The sequence below is a fragment of the Neomonachus schauinslandi genome, chromosome 11 (assembly GCF_002201575.2).
Source record: "Neomonachus schauinslandi chromosome 11, ASM220157v2, whole genome shotgun sequence".
Lineage (NCBI taxonomy): Eukaryota > Metazoa > Chordata > Mammalia > Carnivora > Phocidae > Neomonachus > Neomonachus schauinslandi.
The window spans coordinates 67,669,466-67,682,032 of NC_058413.1; positions in this window are offsets into that span (position 1 = coordinate 67,669,466).

Below are 12,567 nucleotides of genomic sequence, written 5' to 3' on the forward strand. Positions count from 1 at the left end.
TTATTAAAATTAGGGTAACTAATTAAATATGATAGTATAATAATCATCCCTTAACATAATCTAATAAATGATTCTCTTCATTTAGTCAAAAGTAGAGAGATTAATACTACCTGAGATTTTAATATGCCCAAAGGTAGTTAAAAAAAAGTCATTTTGAAAGTAACTTGTTCTATTCATCTTGGGTCTATCATCATCTTAAACATTATCTTTTCATTCTCTTTTTGATAATTGGTTGATTCAAGTTACATTTTTTTTTGGTTATTTTTGTACCATATTTGTTAGGAAATTATCAATTTTTTTCAATTTGAATTTTTTTTTTTTGCCAAAGAGTTGCACATAGTATTCTTTACATTTTCCTCATTTTCATATCTAGATATATATTTTCTTATTTCTAAATTCAACTGTTTTGCTCTTTCACTGTTTTGCTTAGTTAAATCTTATCTATCGTCAAATGACAACCCAGTAATTCATTTTTCTAAAGTATATTCTATTTCATTAGTTTTAAAAGTTATTAGTTCTTGGGTGCCTGGGTGGCTCAGTCTTAAGCGTCTGACTTTGGCTCAGGTCATGATCTCAGGGTCCTGAGATCGAGCCCCACATTAGGCTCCCTGGTCACTGGGAAACCTGCTTCTCCCTCTCCCACTCCCCCTACTTGTGTTCCTGCTCTTGCTATCTCTCTCTCTGTCAAATAAATAAATAAATAAAATCTTTAAAAAAAAAGTATCTATATCCATATATATTTCTACATATTCATATAACTAACACAAATAGTCATGTACTTGGTTACAAAGTACATCTTCACAGTTTTCCAAAAGTAAAGATTTTATAAGTATTCTTTGATAATAAGCAAACATATTAAAAATAAATAATAAAATTACATAAAAACTTGGAATTAATTAACATACATTTAGATAACCTTTTTCATAATCAAAATAAAACCTAAAATTACCTAATTCCTATAAAAAGACAAAATGTGAACACTTCAAACCCAACCTATAAGAAACTAAAACAATTAACAGAAAACAATACATACCTTAAATGTCATTATATTTATATATACATATATATGTATAACTTGAATCAACCAATTACCAAATATAATATTCATTATATATGTGTGTGTGTATATATATACATATATATTTATAACTTGAATCAACCAATTACCAACTAATTTATAATATTAATTTTATGAATATATATGACATATATATCATTTATATATATGAATATATATGTAACTTGAATTAACCAATTACCAAAAAGAGAAAAGAAAGGTAATGTTTAAAAAGACAATAGGCCCAAGGTGAGTAGAAGGAAGGAAATAATAAAGATCAGATCAAAAATAAATGATATATAGACTAAAATAATAATAGAAAAAAATTAACGAAACTAAGAGCTGCTTCTTTGAAAAGATAAACAAAATTGATAAACTCTTAACCGGACTCAAGAAAAAAAAGAAAAGACCCAAATAAATAAAATCAGAAACAAGATAGAAGCAACAACAGGCACCATAGAAATACAAAGGATTATAAGAGAATACTCTAAAAAAAACTATATGCTAAAAAACTGGGTAAACTAGAAGAAAATGGATAAATTCCTACAAATATACAATGTTCCAAAACTGAACCAGGAAGAAATAGAAAATTTGAACATACTGATTACAAATTACAAAATTAAATTGGTAATCAAAAAGCTATGAAAAATATAGGGCTGTGTGGGTAGCTCAGTTGGTTAGGCATCCATCTCTTGATTTCAGCTCAGGTCATGATCTCAGGGTTGTGAGATCAAGCCCCGTGTCATGCTCCACATTCAGTGGGGCATCTGCTTGAGATTCTCTCCCTTTCCCTCTGCCCCTCCTCCCACCCATGCTCTCTCTCTCTCTAAAAAGAAAAAAAAAAAGCTATGAGAAAAATAAAAGTTTAGGACAAGTGGATTCAGAGGTGAATTCTACCAAACATTTAAAGAGTTAATACCTAGTCTCCTCAAACCATTCCAAAAAATAGAATAGGAAGGAAAGCTTCCAAATACATTCTACAAGGTCAGCATTATCCTGATATAAAAACCAAAGGCATCACAAAAGAAAACTGCAGGCCAATCAATATCCATGATGAACATAAAAGCTAAAATCCTCAACAAAATATTAGCAAAACCACATACAATAATACATTGAAAATATCAAGTGGGATTTATTCTGGAGATGCAAGGATGGTTCAATATTTGTGAACAACCAATGTGATACATCACATCAACAAAACAATAAGATCATCCGAATGGATGCAGAGAAAGCATTTGACAAAAGTCAACAACCATTCATGATAAAAACTCTCAACAAAGAGGGGTTAGAGGGAACTTACTTCAACACACCTCTTGCATACTTCCATATATGAAAAACCCACAGCTAACATCATACTCAATGGTGAAAAATTGAGAGCAATTACTCTAAGATCAGGAAAAAAGACAAGGATGTCCAGTCTTGCCACTTTTATTTATCAAAATACTGGAAGTTTAGCCAACCAATGTGACAAGAAAAAGAAGTAAAAGGAATTGATATTGATAAAAAAGTTAAAATGTCACTATTTGTAGACAACATGGTACTATTCATAGAAAATCCTAAAGACTCCACTAAAAAACTACTAGAATAAAAGAATTCAGTAAAGTTGCAGGATATAAAATTAATACTCAGAAATTGGTAATCTTTCTACATATTAATAGTGAAGTAGCAGAAAGAGAAATTAAGAAAACAACACTATTGGGGTGCCTGCGTGGCTCAGTTGGTTAAGGTCTCAGCTCAGGTCTTTATCTCAAGGTCATGAGTTCAAGCCCTGCCTTTGGCTCCATGCTGGGTGTGGAACCTACTAAAGAAAAGAAAAGGAGGAGAAGAGAAGAGAAAAGAGAAGAGAAGAGAAGAGAAGAGAAGAGAAGAGAAGAAAAGAGAAGAGAAGAGGAGACGAGGACGCTACAATTGCACCAAAAAAGAATAAAATACCTAGGAATAAACATACCAAAGAAGTGAAAGACCTATACTCTGAAAACTGTAAAACACTGATGAAACAGATTAAAGATGAACACAACAAATGGAAATATGGTCCATGCTCATGGAGTAGAAGAATTAATATTGTTAAAACATCCATATTATCCAAAGCAATCTATGGATTCAATGTAACCCCTATCAAAATACCAACAGCATTTTTCACAAAACTAGAACAAATAATCCTAAAATTTGTATGGAACCACAAAAGACCCTGAATAGCCAAAGCAATCTTGAGAAAGAGAAACAAAGCAGGGGTATCACAATTCTAGATTTCAAGATATACTACAAAGCTGTAGTAATCAAAACAGTATGGTACTGGCACAAAAATAGACACATAGATCAGTGGGACAGAATAAAGAGCCCAGAAATAAAACCACAGAAATATAGTCAGTTAATCTATGACAAATGAGGCAAGACTACATAATGGGGAAAACACAGTCTCTTCAATAAATAGTGCTGGGAAAACTAGACAATTACATGTAAAAGAATGAAACTGGACTATCTTTTAACACCATACACGAATAAACTCAAAATGGATTAAAGATCTAAATGTGAGACCTGGAACCATAAAAATCCTAGAAGAGAACACAGGAAGTAATTTCTCTTATGTCAGGTGCTGCACTATTTTTCTAGATATGTCTCCTAAGGCAAGGAAAACAAAAGCAAAAATAAACTACTGGGACTCCATCAAAATAAAGCTTTTGCACAGTGAAGGAAACTACCAACAAAATGAAAAGGCAACCTACTAAATTGGAGGAGATGTTTGCAAATGATATATCTGATAAGGGGTTAATATCCAAAATATATAAAGAACTTATACAACTCAACACCAAAACACAGATAATCCAATTTAAAAATACTTCATATTCAATTCTCACTGATTATTATGTCTTTTTATAGATTAGAACATTGGAATTGTTTTCTTTCCTGTTTTATTCACTTATATATATAAGTCTACCACTGAGAAATGCGTCTATCCCCTCTGTGCTGAGCCTGCAAGGCTAAGGTACAGACCTCAACACATAGTAAATTAAACACACCAAAGTGGTGGTGGACTGTGATACAGTTTCTTGGCACCTAGGCCTACTTTCTTTGCAACAGACATCAATGACCCAACCCTACCTGGTCACTGCATGTGCTGGCAAAACTGATCAGCAGACAATGAAATCATTTCTACCTGCAATGTCTCACTTACTTTCATCATAGGATCACAAAAGTTATTTTTAGTGTAATTTGTCAAGGAAATTGAGGTTCAAGGAAGTATGATTTGACCAGTCATGAAATTAGTTGGAGAGCTCAAACAAACACCTAGTTCTTCTAAATGCCAGCTAAGTACTTTTCCCATTATTTTCCTCTCATTCGGTCAGAACTTAACAACTAACCTACAACCATGTGATATCAGAGTTCTGTAGCCTTCAAAATCTGTTCTGGAAATTAACTTATAATTGATTTATCAAGTTCATTTACTCATCACAGTGAATTTATGTTTATTTCTCTGATGATTAAGTGCAATAGAATTCTCTGATGTGTGTGTTTTAATTAGATTGAGGCTCATTAAGGAGAGCATTTGTCATTGTTTTATGCAGCCCAGTAGGAAAATCATCATTTGGAAATTATACTACAGGCTGGTTGAGTATCAGAAAAACAGTATCATCAAGATTTCCTGGAGCTAGTAACAGACCATTTTAAATTGTGTGTCAAATGAATCCTGTTATCCTAGACCAATGTTAAAATCATATTCTGCCAGAGAGGAGCAAGATGGCAGAGGAGTAGGAGACCTAAATTTCGTCTGGTCCCAGGAATTCAGCTGGATAGGGATCAAACCATTCTGAACACATACAAACTCAACAGGAGATTGAAGAAAAGAATAGCAGCAACTCTCTGAACAGAAAAGTGACCACTTTCTGGAAGGTAGGATGTGAGGAGAAATGAATCTGAGGCAATATTCGGGAAGATAGATGACGGGGGAGGGAGCCTCCATCAGTTGCTACCAGCAAGTGAAAGAGCAGCAGAGCACAAAATAGAGCACAAAAAGAGCTCTTGTAGAAGTCTGCTCTGCTGAGGGATGTTGCTCCAGTGGCTAAGTGGTGGGTGGAAACCTGGCTGGGACAGTGTGGTCTCAGGACCATTGGGGTCACAGAAAGACCGGGGGTGCCTGAGTATGGCAGAGCTCCCAGGTATTGGAGCAGGGCAGCTGGCTGCAGAGACGGAGCCGAGGAGCGGGCTCTCAGCTCTGGGTTGCCCTAAACCGTGATCTGAGGAACAGTTGGGCCACTGCTCTTCCAGCAGGGACCCAACAAGTGGCAGATCTGGGGAGACTCCCCTTCCTCCCCCAGGAGGAGCAGCATGGGAGAGCACCACAGGTATCTACTGGGTTTGGAGACTCCAGACAGGGTCATGTGCCAGAGAGAAATGCTCGGTCACAGGCTGGGTGAGCACGGAGTGTGGTCGGAGACAGGGAAGACGGGAGTGATTGACTGCTTTTCTCTGGGGGCTCACTGAGGGGGGGGACCCTGAGTTCTTGGCTCCCCAGGGCAGAGATTGGGAGGCCACCATTTTCACTCTCGCCCTCCAAAGCTGTATGAAAAGTTTGCAGGGAATAAAAGCTCCGGAGAGTGAACCCGAGCAGATTACTTAGCCTCGCCCCTGGCAAGGGTGGGGCAATTCCACCTCTGGCAAAGACATTTGGGAACGATGGCAACAGGCCCCTCCCCCAGAAGATCAGCAAGAACAGCCAGCCAAGACCAAGTTTACTGATCAATGAGAATGGCAGAACACCAGCACTAGGGGAATATTGCACATAGAATTCATGGCTTTTCTCCCCCTGATTCTTTAGTCTTTCAAAGTTAATTTTTTAAATTTTCTTTTTTTCTTTTAATTTTTCTTTTTCCCTTTTTCAACCAACATCTTATCAATCCCTTTTTAAAAAATCTTTTTTATTTTTCATTTTTAGAGTCATATTCTATCCCTTCATAATAGTTAACCTTATTTTTGGTATATATATATATAAGTTCTTCTCCCTTTAAAATTTTGGGATACAGTTTATTCTAACAGACCAAAATATACCCTAAATCCCTAGTGTATGGCTTTGTTCTAGTCTCCTGCCTGATCACATTCTCTCCTTTTTTTTAAAATTTCTCATCTTTCTTCTTTCAACCAACTTCTTATCTTATCAATTCCTTTTATAAAATCTTTTATAATTTTCATCTTTACAGTCATATTCCAACCCTTCATCGTATTTCTCCATATTTTTGTACATATATAAGCTTTCCTTTCTTTAAAATTTTGGGAGGCACTTTCTTCTAGCCAACCAAAATATGGCCAAAATCTAGTGTGTGGCACTGATTGATTCACCAGCCTGATCATATTTGATCATATTCTTTTTTTAAAAAATCTTTTTCTTTTTTTTTTTTCTTTTTTCCTTCTTTCCCTTTCTTTTCCCCTGATCTCAGGTCTCTTCTGATTTGTTTAGTGTATATTTTTCTGGGGCCATTGTTACCCTGTTAGCATTTTGTTCTCTCATTCACCTATTCTCCTCTGGACAAAATGACAAGACGGAAAAAATCACCTAAAAAAAAAAGAACAAGAGGCAGTACCGACTGCCAGGGACTTAATCAATACGGACATTAGTAAGATGTCAGAACTAGAGTGCAGAATGATGATTTTAAAGATACTAGCTGGGCTTGAAAAAAGCATGGAAGACATTAGAGAAACCCTTTCTGGAGAAGTAAAAGAACTAAAATCTAACCAAGTCAAAATCAAAAAGGCTATTAATGAGGTGCAATCAAAAATGGGGGCGCTAACTGCTAGGATAAATGAGGCAGAAGAGAGAATTAGTGATATAGAAGACCAAATGATGGAAAATAAAGAAACTGAGAAAAAGAGAGATAAACAACTACTGGATCACGAGGGCAGAATTCGAGAGATCAGTGATACCATAAGACAAAACAATATTAGAATAATTGGGATCCCAGGAGAAGAAGAAAGAGAGAGAGGGGCAGAAGGTATAATGGAGCAAATTATAGCAGAGAACTTCCCTAATTTGGGGAAGGAAACAGGCATCAAAATCCAAGAGGCACAGAGAACCCCCCTCAAAACCAGTAAAAACTATGTCAACACCCTGACATCTAATAGTAAAACTTACGAGTCTCAGAGACAAAGAGAAAATCCTGAAAGCAGCTCGGGAGAAGAGATCTGTAACCTACAAGGGTAGAAACATTAGATTGGCAATAGACCTATCCACAGAGACCTGGCAGGCCAGAAAGGACTGGCATGATAGATTCAGAGCACTAAATGAGAAAAATATGCAGCCAAGAATACTATATCCAGCTAGGCTGTCACTGAAAATAGAAGGAGAGATCAAAAGGTTCCAGGACAAACAAAAACTAAAGGAATTTGCAAACACGAAACCAGCCCTACAAGAAATATTAAAAGAGGTCCTCTAAGCAAAGAGAGAGCCTAAAAGTAACATAGACCAGAAAGGAGCACAGACAATATACAGTAACACTCACCTTACAGGCAATACAATGGCACTAAATTCCTATCTTTCAAGAGTTACCCTCAATGTAAATGGGCTAAATGCCCCAATCAATAGACACAGCTATCAGATTGGATAAAAAAACAAGACCCATTGGAGGGGGAAAGATGGCGGAGGAATACGGGACCCTATTTCAACTGGTCCCCGGGATTGAGCTGGATATCTACCAGACCACTCAGCACTCATGAAACCAGCCTGAGATGTAAGAAGATCTGGATCTCTACAAACAGAATATTGCAGGTGGTTGGTTTTGAGGTACAAACCTGGGAGCTGTGATTCCATGGGCAGATATCAGAGGATAAACAGCCCCAGGAGGGTGCTTGGCCGTGGGGATCCTACACCACCGGTGAGTGACAGCCTCGCTCGCTGGGGACGGGACACAGACTCACAGACCACTAGTGGCGGGGAAAGGACTTCAGGGCAGCCCCCAGGGCAGAAACCCGGAGTGGCAGGGTCGCACATGCGATCTGGGGGTGGCTGGTGGTTTTAGAAGCACAAAGGGCAGAGACGTGCCCTGACCTGGAGGCAGGACTGGGAGAACTGTGGAGGGGCACACAACCCAGGCCACTGCAGTTTATAGGAGCACAGACAGAAACAGAGATGGTGTGGCATGAAGAGCTCACTGAAGAACAGACTGCAATCTCTCTGCTCTGAGGCATAGGGTTGGAAACGGTCTCTTCTGCTCTGACTCATGGAAGAGACGTGGAAAGATGTCAGGGAAAGCCACCAGAGAACAAAAGCCCCCAAAACTGATTCCCACTGAGCCCATCCCCCACCACAAGGGGCCAGGGCAACTCCGCCCAAACAGGGTTGCCTGAGTAACAGCGTGGCAGGCCCCTCCCCCAGAAGACAGGCTGGGAAAACAAGAGGCCAGCAACCCTAAGGTCCCTAGAAAACAGGTGCATCTTGCTTGGGTTCTGGTCAATAATTTGGACTCTATACATTCCCTCAACCACTCAACAGAAGGGCTAGGAGGAGGAACCCCCAAAATAGAAGAGACTCAGAGATTATGACTTATGCTGCAGATTTATAAATGGATGCAGATATAACCAAGATGTCAGAGATGGAATTCAGGCTAGCAATTGTGAAGACAATGGCTAGAATGGAGAAATCAATTAATGGCAACATAGAGTCTCTAAGGGCAGAAATGAATGCTGAATTGGCAGAACTTAAAAATGCTATCAGTGAGATGCAATCCAATCTAGATAATCTAACAGCTAGGGTAAGTGAGGAAGAAGAATGAGTAAGTGACCTGGAAGACAATATAATAGATAAAAAGGGAAAAGAGGAGGCCAGGGAAAAACAACTCAGAATCCGTGAAAATAGAATCAGAGAAATAAGTGACACCATGAAGCATTCCAATGTCAGAATAATTGGAATCCTAGAGGGAGTAGAGAGAGAAAGAGGACTAGAAGATGTATTTGAGCAAATCGTAGCTGAGAACTTCCCTAATCTGGGGAATGAAACAAACATTCGTAGCCTAGAGGAAGAGAGGACCCCTCCCAAGATCAAGGAAAACAGGCCAACACCCCAGCATGTAATAGTAAAACTCGCAAATCTTAGAACCAAGGAAACCATCTTAAGGGCAGTTAGGGAGAAGAGATTCCTTACGTACAGAGGGAGGAACATCAGAATAATGTCAGACCTATCCCCAGAGACCTGGCAAGCCTGAAAGGCCTGGCAAGACATATTCAGCATACTAAATGAGAAGAACATGCAGCCGAGAATACTTCATCCGGCAAGGCTTTCATTTAGAATGGATGGAGAGATGCAGAGCTTCCAAGACCAGCAGAAACTGAAAGAATATGTGACCACTAAGCTGGCCCTGCAAGAAATATTAAGGGGGGTTCTATAAAAGGAGGAAGACCCCAAGAATCATATACAACAGAAATTTACAGGGACAATCTATAAAAAGCTCTTCACAGGCAACATGATGACAATAAATTTGTATCTTTCAATAATCACTCTCAATGTGAAGAGCCTAAATGTTCCCATAAAATGGCACAGGGTTGCAGATTGGATAAAAAGACAGGCCCCATCCATATGCTGTCTACAAGAGACTCATTTTGAACCTAAAGATACATCCAGACTGAAAGTGAAGGGATGGAGATCCATCTTCCATGCCAGCGGACCTCAAAAGAAAGCTGGGGTAGCAATTCTTATATCAGACAAATTAGAGTTTAAACTAAAGTCTGTAACTAGAGACACAGAAGGACAATATATCATTCTTAAAGGGTCTATCCAACAAGAAGATCTAACAATTATAAATATCTATGCCCCAAACATGGGAGCAGCCATCTACATAAGCCAACTGTTAACCAAAATAAAGAGTCATACTGATAACAATACGTTAATTGTAGGAGACCTCAATACTCCACTCTCAGCAATGGACAGATCATCTAAGCAGAAAATCAACAAGGAAACAAGAGCTTTGAATGATACACTGGACCAGATGGACCTCATAGATACATACAGAACATTCCACCCTAAAACAACAGAATACTCATTCTTCTCAAGCACACATGGAACTTTCTCCAGAATAGACCACATACTGGGTCACAAACCAGGTCTCAACTGATACCAAAACACTGAGATTATTACCTGTATATTCTCAGACCACAATGCTTTAAAACTGGAACTCAATCACAAGAAAAAATTTGGCAGAAATTCAAACACTTGGAAGCTAAAGACCACTCTGCTCAAGAATGTTTGGGTCAACCAGGAAATCAAAGAAGCACTTAAACAATTCATGGAAATCAATGAGAACGAAAACACATTGGTCCAATACCTATGGGATACTGCAAAGGTGGTCCTAGCAGGAAATACATAGCCATCCAAGCCTCACTCAAAAATATAAAAAAATCCCGAATTCACCAGCTAACTCTACACCTTAAAGAACTAGAGAAAAAGCAACAAACGATGCCTAAGCCACGCATTAGAAAAGAAATAATTAAAATTAGAGCAGAGATCAATGAATTAGAAACCAGAAACACATTAGATCAGATCAACGAAACTAGAAGTTGGTTCTTTGAAAGAATTAATAAGATTGAGAGACCACTGGCCAGACTCATCCAAAAGTAAAGAGAAAGGACCCAAATTAATAAACTTATGAATGAAAGGGGAGAGATCATGACTAACACCAAGGAAATAGAAACAATTATTAGAAATTGTTATCAACAACTATATGCCAATAAACTGAGCAATCTGGATGAAATGGAGGCCTTCCTGGAAACCTATAAGCTGCCAAGACTGAAACAGGAAGAAATTGACAACCTGAACAGGCCAATAACCAGTAATGAGATTGAAGCAGTGATCAAAAACCTCCCCAGAAACAAGAGTCCAGGGCCTGATGGATTCCCTGGGGAATTCTACCAAACATTCAAAGAAGAAATAATACCTATTCTACTGAAGCTGTTTCAAAAAATAGAAACAGAAGGAAAACTTCCAGACTCATTCTATGAGGCCAGCATTACCTTAATCCCCAAACCAGGCAAAAACCTGTAAATTCTCCATCTAAAAGGAGAACTTCAGACTGATATCCCTGATGAATATGGATTCCAAAATCCTCAACAAAATCCTAGCTAATAGGATCCAGCAATACATTAAAAGGATCATCCACCACAACCAAGTGGGATTTATCCCTGGGATGCAAGGGTGGTTCAACATTCGCAAATCAATCAATGTGATAGAACACATTAATAAGAGGAGAGAGAAGAACCATATGGTCCTCTCAGTTGATGCAGAAAAAGCATTTGACAAAATACAACATCGTTTCCTGATTAAAACTCTTCAGAGTATAGGGATAGAGGGATCATTCCTCATAAAATCCATCTATGAAAAACCCACAGCAAATATCATCCTCAATGGGGAAATGCTGAGAGCCTTTCCCTTAAGATCAGGAACACGTCAAGGATGCCCACTCTCGCCACTATTGTTCAACATAGTACTAGAAGTCCTAGCAACAGCAATCAGACAACAAAAAGAAGTAAAAGTAAAAGGTATTCAAATTGGCAAAGAAGAAGTCAAACTCTCTCTTTTCGCAGACGACATGATACTTTATGTGGAAAACCCAAAAGACTCCACCCCCAAATTACTAGAACTCATAGAGCAATTCAGTAATGTGGCAGGATACAAAATCAATGCACAGAAATCAGTTGCTTTCTTATACACTAACAACACAACTGTAGAAAGAGAAATTAGAGAAACAATTCCAATTACAATAGCACCAAAAACCATAAGATACCTCAGAATAAATCTATAAAAAGGTAAAGGATCTATACTCTAGGAACTACAGAACAAACACTCATGAAAGAAATTGAAGAAGACACAAAAAGATGGAAAAATATTCCATGCTCATGGATCGGAAGAATAAACATTGTAAAATGTCTATGCTACCCAGAGCAATCTATACCTTCAATGCCATCCTGATCAAAATTCCAATGACATTTTTCAAAGTGCTGGAACAAACAATCCTAAAATTTGTATGGAATCAGAAAAGACCCTGAATTGCCAAGGATTTGTTGAAAAAGAAAAACAAAGCTGGGGGCATCATGTTGCCTGATTTCATGCTATATTACAAAGCTGTGATCACCAAGACAGCATGGTACTGGCACGAAAACAGACATATAGACCAATGGAACAGAATAGAGAACCCAGATATAGGCCCTCAACTCTATGGTCAAATAATCTTTGACAAAGCAGGAAAAAACATGTAATGGAAAAAAGACAGTCTCTTCAATAAATGGTGCTGGGAAAATTGGACAGCCACATGCAGAAGAATGAAACTTGACCATTCTCTAACATCATTCACAAAGATAAACTCAAAGTGGATGAAAGACCTCAATGTGAGACAGGAATCCATCAAAATCCTAGAGGAGAACATAGGCAGTAACCTCTTTGACATCACCCACAGCAAATTCTTTTAAGATACATCTCCAAAAGCTAGTGAAACAAAAGCAAAAATGAACTTTTGGGACTTCATCAAGATAAAAGACTT